This window comes from Apostichopus japonicus, chromosome 19 (assembly GCF_037975245.1).
Source record: "Apostichopus japonicus isolate 1M-3 chromosome 19, ASM3797524v1, whole genome shotgun sequence".
In the NCBI taxonomy this organism is placed as follows: domain Eukaryota; kingdom Metazoa; phylum Echinodermata; class Holothuroidea; order Aspidochirotida; family Stichopodidae; genus Apostichopus; species Apostichopus japonicus.
Genome location: NC_092579.1, coordinates 21,476,912 through 21,489,643, shown reverse-complemented (window position 1 = coordinate 21,489,643; position 12,732 = coordinate 21,476,912). Strand labels below are relative to the sequence as shown.

The following is a 12,732-nucleotide window of genomic DNA, read 5'->3' as shown; positions in this document are numbered from 1 at the left end:
AGTCTTCAATGCCTTTAATGTCACTTGATTTGTTCTTGATCACATTTGTACATCTGTAGTTAGACATGTTCAGTTCTGTTTCATTGCTTTCTTAGCTCCTAGTGTGTAATATGTATGTCCCGACCACAGAGGTCACCGCATAAATCAGCTGGCATTGTTCATGGTCATTTGTGGCTAGGGTTTTCCTTAAAGGCAATTCTGGCATGAAAACAGTAGTATAATATCTGTCCTGTTACTCCTGTATTGTACCCAGGGATGTTATTCTTGAAGTATGTTAGTATCACACACAGACACACACCAAGCTTTTGTAAGCTTGTACATCAAAACAAGATCTTGTCAGGATATCGTTTAATGTGAACTTTTCTGTGCAGCTGTTTCCAGCTTCAAAATCTGGGTGATAAGAAAATTACTTTAAACCTTACACTAACACTTACCTTGGCTTTTCTATCCAGGAAGTAGTTGGTACTGGTAGCCTGTTTTTGAGGAAATAAACTGGGCACTGTATCTGTTAAGTCAACTGAGCACTAAGTACTATCTGAAATGTAAGCTTACAACATCGGGGTCATAACAGCCAGAGTTGTCCAATATTCTCGTAATATTTCCTCATGTACAGTGGGCACAGTGTACGGTGCTCTATTTACTCAAACTCCGAACTGAATGTGGGGCTTGTAACATTTTATCATTTCTGTATACTCTATGCAGCATATTTGCTGATTCCCATCATTCTCAACTGTCAAGGGATAGGGTAGTATAGTAATACTATGGTACACTAAATTTCACAAAACAGTTTTAATGTGTGTCATACATTGAAATTATGGTTTCAAATGTGGTAATGTGACTGTTAACATCACTACAAACTGACATAGGAAATATGCAACAGGCAGGCGAGATGGTAGGTAATAGTGGTTTGATACTGGTAGTACTATATTCATGTATTCTGGCATCAGTTCTATTATGACTACAGCTGTGTAACCAGACCAGTATATAAACAATGTACAGTAGTAATGTATGCATACCAACATACTGTATAACACATATATAAAGGTGGTTATGTAACAAGTTATAACCTTGTGTTCCCCTTTAGTCTACTTGTGTTTTTGTATTGAGCTGTACAGAATGTCAGTCTGTTGGTGGTGTATTTAGCCTTGTAAAATGTCAGCCTGTGTTGGTGTATTGAGCCATACAGAATATCAGACAGCCATGGGGGTTCAACTTCATACATGGTATGTGGATCCGTCTTTATGGATTACAAGAACCTGTTTCTTTTCACTGAAGTTCAACGGTCAACCGGGGTCAACAGATGTCAAAGTCTGAAAACTTTGTTAAATTGATAACTCAAAAAGTACATCTTTCTTGAACTTCAAACTTAGTATGTAGAAAATATTTATTTAATCATGTAAAATCTTTATCAGTGAAAGAACTACAAGGGTGTATGTATACTATAAATAAGAGCTGGAAATCTCGGGTCTTTCCTGGTTCTTGCTTAATTCTTGGACAAATGTAACTCACATGCTCTACATTAGTCAGATAGTTATATCAAATTTTGAGCAAATTGTACGGCAAGGAATCACAAATCCAGCCGGCTTTGTGGTTCTTGGTTGATATTTTACTAAAAGAAACTAAGATTGACAATAACTGACAGTTATTTATGGATGATCAGAATCGAAACAACCCAACATATGGAAATGTTAAACCAGATGATATGAAAGTACTTTATAATGCATATCCATCAAAGTTATAGATCAGCATTTTCATATTGCTGACAGAAGCTGTTGGACAGTTTATTTTCAATCGCTTGTGAAATATGACCAGTGCAGGGATTTTTGAGGTTTAGCTTAATTGGAATCCAAACAACCCAATGCACGGTGACAACGTTTAAGCCTGTTTAAGTTCGATAGTTTTAGGTTCATCATACTGTACATCTGTTTGACAAGACTTGAATGTTTGTGGTATGAGACAACTCTGTATATATAGTTGTTTGATATTTAATCCAATTTAACCTCATTTGAGGTTCCCTAAAGGACAGACAGTCTCGTAGTATATGTGTGAATGTACTTTACGAGTTGCCATCATTTTCAAAGAAATAATTTAATTTTCACTGTTCACAGCAATTGTTTGGTTCATGTCATTAATTATAAATTAACTATGTGTACTATGCTGCCTTGCTTACCTGCCTCCTCACCACCTTTGCACTCTTGTTGTACCTGGTCTAGAGTGAACAAGTAATCCTTTGCTATACCATGGCACCGATTACAACTAGAAACTTTCAGTCACCGAAGGTTCCTTCTTATCTTTACCACACCAAGTGTCTAGTTGTGTTTGCTAATATGTGGACTTTGTTAATACACATATGTATGTATGTATATATGTGTGTATGTATGTATGTATTTTAGATCCTCCTGCAAGCAGGAACTCGCGAAGAAGCCTCATTGGCTTATCAAAGCTGACCAAAGTCAGTCTCTTAGATTCATATTTAACATCCATGACTATGAATTGTCAACAACTCTGTAACTGGACGACATACATTAATCTTGCAGTGACTGGAACAGGGACCTTATGATTGGAAGGCACCGGCGTTAACCACTGAGCTAACACTCCTTCATATATATACTATACTGTACTGTACTGTACTGTACCATACTATACATATACATACATACAGTATACATATACATACTATTACTATGGTTCTTTGTACAAAAACTGCATATGTATATACTATACTGGTAATAGTTTTTGTTATCTGTGTAGCAAACTTTCTCTTCTTGCATATTTGTGTATCTTGATATTACTAAAACCCAAAAGAGTTATTCATTGCTTTTCACCTCCATCTTTGTGAAGAACCAACCTTTGCGGAAAGTCTGAAAAGGAAAATCAATATTAACTGCACCTCAAAGGACACTATATCATGCAATGAATACATCCTTTGAAAGAATTTTATCCTCAGATGGTGGTACCCAATATATCTATCTTTCAAATCAAGAAAGACCGTCATATAGTATAATAATATAATGACTTTTTGTCTGTAAAAATATATAATATTTGACAAGATTTTTTCAGCTCTTTCAAGACAATATAGTGATATGAATGTAAACTTTCTATTAGAGTGTGGATGGCCTGAATAAATATGTTCAAAAGTTAGCTGCATTTAATATTCTTAATGGCCATAAACGAAAGCGTCTTCCCTTTCTTCCTTTACATATACCGGCAGAGTAAACAGTTATTCGGCCTAGTTTTTGTTAGTAAATAATTATCGGACTAGATAATTGTGCAGGCGATGGAGATATTAAAGATGATGGTATCCCATGGCAACATTTTAATAATTCTCATATCTATCTACAACTTGCAAATAAGCTTTCCTATGTCGAGCACGAAAGTTAAATATTTGAATAGCCATTCTGTTTTGAGTTCTCCCAGCTATGTCGGGCTTGTGTACTTATAAGTGTCATCTATCGATGAACTTTCAAACTTTTCAGAAGGAAATGAACTGACTAGTTTTGGTGTATTTATCTGGAAATAATACAGTGTTGAGATTGTGCATAGCACAGTGTGAGACTGGTGAGTTTTGTACATCGTAAGATGAGACTACTTAATTGTAAATTCAAGGATGTTTGTCATAATTATATGCATCTCTTTATTTTATGTATCACTTTGACCATCATGTGTAGTATATACTGCACTTTTGCTTTGCATAAAGTACAGGCGTTCTAGGTTTATATATATATTGAAATGTCAGCCAAATGATTTTGTTTTCATTTTTCTTCTGATTTTCATTTCAAAGCTGGTATCGATTAACTCCATCGAAACTAGTATCCACTGAAATTTTGCAAAGGTATGCAAGGATCCTATAAATAATTTCTACTACTTTCATAATATACCTAAAACTACAACTCACAACCGCCTTGAATACTTAAAAAGTTAAGGGTGAAAGAACTGGGTATGAATCAATAGGTAAATAATAAGTCCATCCATTGGAAGGAGAATATTTTAGCATACATGTACATGTATGGTAATTTTTGACAATACAATATTATTTATGATATCCTATGCAGAGTGGGTGGCTCACTGAACAATATACAAAGATGTATAGGACTAATTGTACATAAAATGTTGCTACTTTAAAAGGAAAGAAGATTAATGAACCTGAAAGCATTTTCCCTGTACAATAATGTAAACAAGATATCACATCTTCTGCAGTGAATAAAAATCTTATTTCCTGATGAACGATTGAACTCCTCTCGCTCCTTAAATATCAATTGTATGGAAAATTAGACATCAGCATACTTTGCCCAAACTTTGTGTAATGTGAGAAACATTCATGTTTTTTTTCCCTAGTAGCTATGATTTTGTGACTCATAATCAAGTGTCTGTTCGTTATAGTGTTATTTCTGCACTGATTCTGCTTTCACAGATGTGGTAGTCATAGTTGACAATGATGTTGTAACAATATTGCTGACCTTATTGTGAATAGGTCAAGTCATCAGCCATGACCCAATTCTTAATGACTTCATTTTGTTACCCTTTTGTGACCCAAGGAAGATTTTCTTCCTAATAGCTCTCATCAATTCACTGACTCCCTTCTTCCTGTTTTTGCTGTTCATTACATCCTGTATCTCGATTGCCTAACGGTGGACCACTACCTCTTGACAGGGATGTTGTGTGTCTCTTGGTTTGGTAATCCTGTTAGGTTCATTTTTCCCGGCAGGCAAGTACGGTCGGTCGCGGTACGAGAGTGTAGCTGCATTAGTTCAGTGATTGGTAAAGCTTGTTAGCGAAAAAGAGGCTTTTGTTCCTAATCTTCTCCTGCTGTGTTGCTATGATGAGATTTATTGAATTTTGAGGTAGCGCTAGTTGGGATAGCCCGGGCAAAAGATGAAAGCAATTTTATAATGAGATTTCCTTTTCATCAATCAAGGTTGGAGGTAAAGAGCCCCCAACCCTCCCTCCCCACCCCCCCCCCCCCCTTTGTGGAGAGGCAATGGATGTACTGTATATAATATTGCAGAATGTGAACATGTTTTTTTTTTATCTTTAAAGAAATTTAACTTTTATGGAATCATCGAAGTCTCTAGATATGGTTCATGCCACACATATATATGAAATCAATTAAATGAATCTGATACCGAGATAAATTTTCAAAATCTTACAACTCTTGTAATTTCGGTACATACTGTATGTAACATGTTCATGAGTGTATATTATTTTTACATTCCTCATTAAACATAACTCCTTCATCTTTCGTGTTCACTTTTTTAACGTTGTGGCTGTTTTCTTCATTGAAGCATGATTTAGACATGATCAAACAACATTCATTTTTCTAGTGTCCATCGTATTTGCTTCAAACATAAGTTGTTTTATCCATAAGAACCATAATTAATTTGACTACAAATGTGAGAAAAGAAGTTAGAATTTACGTCTCTTGAGAATAGTAGCTCTCCATGTTAATAATAATTGGCTTAGCTTTACTACCCTTACCTGTCTCCTCACAACCTCAGCACTACTGTGTCTAGGGTGATCTGGTAACATTTGACCTTTACCCATGTTATATATGATAACTCTCAGCCTTTCAATGAATAAAGACTCTCAGCCTTGAGGAAGTTTGTAAGACATGAATTTAAGATAGTCGTCTCTTCCTCACTTCCTCTTCCTCCTGTAGTTTATAGGCCCTTAGTGAAGGCTTCAGCGCTGTATCGTTACTACAGTAACTGTATATGTTCCCTGGGAGTTGAAATTGTTTAGCTGGTTAGATATTTAGGTTATGTGCAGGAGGAAAGCTTTACCTGTGACATCATAGTACGATGTGTGGTTAAAAATAGCTCCCAGTGAAACCGCGGAGGAGCAACTAGAGTCCTTGCAGTCCAAATATTTATATTAAAATACAGAGAGAGAGAGAAATATGGAGAAGGAAGTATTGACATAATAGACAAGTCTAATAGATCAGATGTAATCAACCCCTTCATCTTTGACACTGTGTTTTGTTAAATTCCAATATTAAGCATGTAAAGTAAAATTTTAGTACAGACTTGCTTTAAATATGTACTCGAGTTAAAGCAGCTTTTTGAGTCCTTTTCATACGATTTTCTCAACCGCAATGACTCCATGATGCCATAACGACATACATAACTAGCTTATCTACTTCAATTGGTGGCAAAAAAGTTGAACAATTTACAACTTTCAACGTTGTTTTTCTCGAAGATATTTTCCTTTAGGAGCGCAAGAAACCCGCCCCCACTATGTTCAAACTCTAAAGTCATTGACCAATATGTAAAATAACACCATGGTATATTTGTATACATTGTCTATGGCAGTGCGTGGTACCAACGCAACTTTTTGAATCTATTTTTAGCAACGGCTCATAGCTAAACATGTTTAGCTATTCATGAATGGGTTAAATTCAAACTAGTGGGTTTGGGGGAACTGTAGGAATTTGTCGTAAGACACTTTACTCATTATCTGTAGAAGTCCCTAATTACTCACCATTTAATGCTGTTGGCGGACGGGAAAAAACTTGGCTAATATCTTAGTTTGCTGTTTTGTGATTGATATGTAAAAACTTGATGGACATGTCAAAAAGGTGGAAAATGGCGACCAAATGCAAATATGCTGCTTTCAGTGCTAAAGGGATATTCTAGTGACTAAAGTTGCTGGAAATTCTCTTACATTTGCAGGTCAACACCATGTCCTCATGGCATTTTGTGGGGCAAAGATACTATTTTTTCCCCTTCAAATTTGGTGATATTTTGTTGCTGTATCTGGCAACAGCAATGTGAATGATATCATGTGGTCAAAATGAGCTCAAGTTGGTGATGTTTTTCTTTGTAAGATTTAAATGATTTATCATCAGGGAATATAATATTTCTACAGCAAAGTTGCTTTTAAATGAAATTCTAAATACAGAAAACACTGATAGCTATAAAGAAAATGTTGCACAAGTATCACATCTCAAGGATAAATAAATTTATAATAGGAAGTTACTTAAGCTTTCTAAGGCTATTCTGCTGTAAAGCCAGGTTATATTCAATGAACCCATATAGTAAGTTAGGGTCAAGATTTTGAGATGGGGGCTTTCAACTCACACTGTGGAATATTTCTTTTCCCCTCCATATAAGTGTTACAATTGTTTGCCTCTGAAATTTATTGGTGTATTTATATATAGAAGGTGGAAGTGGAAAATGGGTCTATGCTCTATAGAAGAGATTGAGCAACATTCTCACCTGAGAGCTGCAATACTACCTAAGCTTAATACTACCATTTGAGAGACTCAAGACTCAAGAGTTCATTGAAGCATTTTAGTTAACATGTCAAAATAAGCTGTTCATATATGTATATATATACAGTACATGTCAGATGTGATGTAGAACTTCTTGAGACTAGGTCAAAGGGTTGTAGCCATTTGCTTCCTACTTTGGTAATAATACATTTATTGTTTGGTGTGACACATAGTGCGTGTCATATATGACAACAGAAATGGTAATACCCTGATTGCAAAATGTAAATTGGTAAGCACTGTTTAATCTAAAACAGGGAAGTTGACTTTAAGAATTTCATATAGACTATTTTCCTATCGTTGTTTGTTTCTTGTAATCAAAATAATTTTATCGCATATATTGCTCAATGGAGGGACCTACAGTGGCTGTAGCAATTATGACAAAATATTCTTTGTTGGTAATTTTGGTACTGAGTGGTACGGTTCTTCATTTCTGACGGAAGGGATTTTATTACAAAGTCTAGTTAGACAAGCGTGTGACGGTGTGATGCAACTCATCCATTGGAAACAAGAAACTGGATAATATTAATGAATGCTCATAATTGTGACAGTCGAGCCTTTCCTATGTGTTGTTTCGACGAAGGTATTTTTCTGAGTTAAACAGCTGGCAGATGTTGAAGCCTCTGTCTGGTCTGGGCTGTGTAATATATACTGTACCTCAAGCTGTTTATTTCTATAACTACTGGCACCATAGTCCTGCTGTAATATTTGACCCATTTAACTGTTTTGTATTGTCAAGGACGTGTACGCTATTATCGAATGGCTCGTCAGAACACCTTTGGAGGTATGTATTAATTATGTATCTGTTTGCTATTACAATAAGTTACATAGAATCATTTGGGAAGAACCAGCAGTCCAACACTACTTTTGTTTGATTTTACATCTGTCCACTATGAAGTTAGTTTGTATATAAGAATCATACAGGAGTTTTGTGTACAGAATGGATTTCTATCATTAAAGTAAAGTACGGAATCTTATTGTTTTAATTTTCAGTGTTGTGTACTGTACATAGATGGCTCTTAGCAGGATTCTTTGAAGCAGGATGAAACCTGAAAAATTATGCTACAGTAAATATAACTGCTTTAAACCTGTTTAGATTGCTCCTTTTGAGTCCTGAGCTTAGATAGGATGTATTCTTCAATATACCGTTCATGAGTGCCATAATAGACTGACAACTGTAGGTGTCATCCAGCTGTTGCCCATGCTCATGCACTGCGGAGTGAGGGAGGGGGAGTAGGGGAGGGGAATGGGTGAGTTGGGGAATAGGATGAATAGGCGAAGTAGGGGAGGGGAATGGGGTGAGTCGGGAAATAGGATGAATGGGGGAGTAGGGAAGGGGAATGGGGTGAGTCGGGGAATAGGATGAATGGGGGGAGTAGGGGAGGGGAATGGGGGAGGGGAATGGGGTGAGTCGGGAAATAGGATGAATGGGGGAGTAGGGGAGGGGAATGGGGTTAGTCGGGGAATAGGATGAATGGGGGGAGTAGGGGAGGGGAATGGGGGAGGGGAATGGGGTGAGTCAGGAAATAGGATGAATGGGGGAGTAGGGGAGGGGAATGGGTGAGTTGGGGAATAGGATGAATAGGCGAAGTAGGGGAGGGGAATGGGGTGAGTCGGGAAATAGGATGAATGGGGGAGTAGGGGAGGGGAATGGGGTGAGTCAGGGAATAGGATGAATGGGGGGAGTAGGGGAGGGGAATGGAATGAGTCGGGAATGGGATGAGTGGGAGAATGGGGGGGGAGAATGGGGTGAGTGGGGGATGCTGGATAGGGCTATTGCAGGAATCTTCTGAAATAAGCCAGGACCAGGAAATCATGAAAATGAGACATAAATTCACAGCTCTCCTCCATTACCTGTCTCGACTCTTCTGTTGCACTTATCCATCTACCTAGCCTATTAACTGGTAACATATTGGTCACATTTTGGCACTGTGTGCCTCCGTTGACCCCCCCCCCCTCTGGGTCAATGCACATCGCCTCTACCATCAGAATCTACCAATCCCAAAGTAAAGCAGTCTGTTCTGGCAGCAATTTCCATCCCAAGGAATCATCATGCTTGTATAACCTCCTTTAACCTTGTTTTCAACTATTTGATACATGGTGATTTGTAAACTATTGACACCTCATTCAAAATCAGCAGTCTTAAAATGTAAACACAGAGTCTTCAAGGATGTAAAATTGTCATGTTGTCCTTCCTTCTTCCTCACAAAATACATTTCTATTTTGATAGATGTGCAAATTCCCCTTGCTGTAACTCTTCTTGATTGACTTTCACTTTGAAACTATAAACACAAACTACAAATGGAGAGTTCCAAATGCTTAAATCTTCTGTTCACACCATAACATTAGTGATGTGAAAGGTCCAAACATTTGCTCTGGGGTACCTGTCTGCTAATTTTGGTCAGTTTCCCCCGGTTACCTAGATTCATTACGCATTCGACCTAAAACCCAGCTATGCTGATACTATACGGGCATATAAGCCTAATGTTACACAGTATATATATGCACCCCCTTCGATATACTCTATGCCTGATATCTTTCCTTTAAAATGAAAAAAAAAAATAATGAGTGTTCTGTTTTGCATTTCTTTGCCTTTAATGACTTTGATAAATTGTGCGTTAAATAATTTCCTTCTTCTTTGATGCTGTGTATTGAAACTACATTATACACTTAAAGTATCAATATATCTACTGTTTTCACTTTCTTTATGAATAGTTGATATATATATTCCTAATTTACAAGAGTTAAATACCTTTTAGTGTCTGTGTCCTTCTGTCTCTTCCTATATTTTTCACCGTTAATGTGGGATGTAAATATAGGTCTATATTACACATTGTAGAATAAGTCTGTAAGTTTATTATTAAAGCAACTAATTGTCTTTGGGAAGTTACACCTCCCACCACACAATACTCATGCAGGGCAAAATTGTAGTACTTTTCTGTACTAGTGTAGTGCAGTTCGTTTTAAAGTCCCTGAATTTTTTTTCGGTTACAAAATACTATCGTCATATTGTGCAAAAATTACTCTGTACAAAAAAAGGTATAGCAGTTTGGTCATTTTGCTGCGTAGCATTTTTCTATACGATTAAAGGGAAAAATTTTTTGCCAGCTCTTGCATCAACGGAAAGTATTTTTAACATTCTGTTGACAGAAATGTTACAGCAGAGGTTTGTAAATCTGGTTGTTTCCCAATGCAAATTAGCAATTTATCCCTTGAACATTTAGACACAGGACCATATGTCAAATTGTTAATATAACGTTACAACCAGTATAGCCATTAGATGTTGACTATAACATGAAACGTTATTAACCTCTACATTATTCATAGTCAAGAGTGTTCTCTTTGCATTAATGTCCATTAATGGTATAAAAAAACTTCAGACGCTAAAACAAAACCATTGAGCTGTAACTTGTAAGTTGTCATGATAACTATTTTGAACAATTAACATATCATCTAACAGCTCATTCTAATCTATTGTACCTGCATATTGAGAGATACATCGAGATATATATATTATATATATATATATATATATACTGTATATATACTGTGTATATATATATATATATATATATATAGGGTTAGGGTGTCCGCGTACATAGCGGGAGGCCCGTGGTTCGAATCCCGGTGGAGGCTGAAAGTTTTTTCACTGTTCTTGATTTTCCAACTCATTACGATTTTCATTTATATATATATATATATATATATATATATATATATATATATATATATATATATATATATATATATATATATATATATATATATATATATATATATATATATCATAGTCCTATCTACATATAAATAATGTTATATGCAATATACAGTTTGGTAGGTCATATAAAAAATTATCCCACTAACCACTATACCAACACCTTATAATGCTATGAAGATTAGTTTTAATATTAATGTAAAGCTGTTTGAATCCCCCCACCTCTACCTCCCTCTCCCTTGGTACAAATTCAATACTTTTCACTTTCATGTAGTACCATTGATACTGGAGTTGAGCTGAAGGATAATACTTCCTTATATTATTTACAGCCGTATTCCGTTTGCCTTAAGTGATTAACAAACTCGATCGTCTGATGTCTGTTTACTCTGAAGAGTTCGTACATGTTTGTAACACTGACACTGCTCGAGTGAGGCAATATATACTGTGTACTATGATAGTACTGTTCATGAGAAGAGAGAGCTGAATTTCTTAACTGAATCAATTTAAACTAACTTTTGCTATTTTTCCTCAGTTGTTTTCTTCCCCAACTATTGTCTGTTTTTTTTTTTTACATTGTTGTGACCCTGTTGGATCAGGAATAATTATGATATCCACTATCCCTAAAATTAACTGCAATTAACCATAAGTATCCCCGGGTTGCTTTTTCTTGGTTTACAAAGTTTCTAAGTTTCCATCTAGAATAATGACAATTTTGCAGATTGTGAAAACAAAATTGTGTCTCAGTAAAAGACAGGTCTTTTTGTTTATTTCTTTTTCCAGTCGGAAGAAACCATTAAAGAGTGCTGGTGCACCTCTGCATTCCCTGGAAGGTGTTCCTTCGAATCCAGCCTTGACAACGTTGACAGCGTAAGAGGAAGTAAGTAGTATCCCCTTCCCTTTTCTTTTCCCTCCTCTACCCCTCAACCAAATTACCTTGTGCTCTCTGTGTAACGGAAGATAACACACTTAGCTCAGTTGGAAGAGTATAGGATTTGTGATCATGTGGTCACTGGTTCAAATCCTGTTATAGTAAAAACTTTCTTTTTTGGTCTTTTCACATTTGCTCATAATTTCCCAGTCTTGTTTTAGTTTTTTGTTGACTCAAATCACATAACATTCACATCACACCACATCATATCACACCACACCATACCACACCACACCACACCATGTCACACTACATCACATCACACCACACCATACCATACCACATCACACCAAACCACACCACACCAAACCAAACCAAACCACATCACATCATACCACACCACATCATACAACATCACATCACACCATACCACACCACGTCACACTACATCACATCATACCACAGCACTTCAAATCATTTCCCATCACTTCAAATCACATGACATCTTATATGCTTTGAACAGAACATTGTTGTGTAGAATACTTTCAGTCATGAATACTATCTTGACACTTTGAAAATGTGATGTATGCTTTCAGTACATCATTGTATACATACTGTATGTGTACTTTTCAGACATCAACATACTGTACTACCCACTTCATTAACATAGTTACAAACTGTCAGTTTGGTTAATTAATACCAGTATAAATTTCAAACAATTGGAATAGAAAGCTTAGGAATAAAAAGGTAGGAAAAAAATTCAATAAAAAAAATGAAGAGAGTAAAGATCAAAGATCTACAAGAACAATATAAGTAGTAAAAGTAAAATGTTAAGAACATCAGAAAAGCAAAGTCTGAAAGAATAGGAACCAGGAATTTTCA

The 12,732-nt window shown here is 36.1% G+C and overlaps 1 protein-coding gene across 3 annotated transcripts in view; it reads left to right on the top strand.

Moving 5' to 3' along the window:
* Positions 1–12,732, top strand: part of LOC139959384 (uncharacterized) — a 102,558-nt gene that overhangs the window by 6,184 nt on the left and 83,642 nt on the right. For 2 of the 3 annotated variants that reach the window (XM_071956946.1, XM_071956947.1), the window contains exon 2: positions 11,763–11,859. The gene's annotated coding sequence lies outside the window, so the exon portion shown is untranslated. Of the gene's footprint in view, positions 1–7,625; positions 8,052–11,762; positions 11,860–12,732 lie in introns of those variants that run through there. The other variant, XM_071956948.1, reaches the window with a different exon arrangement.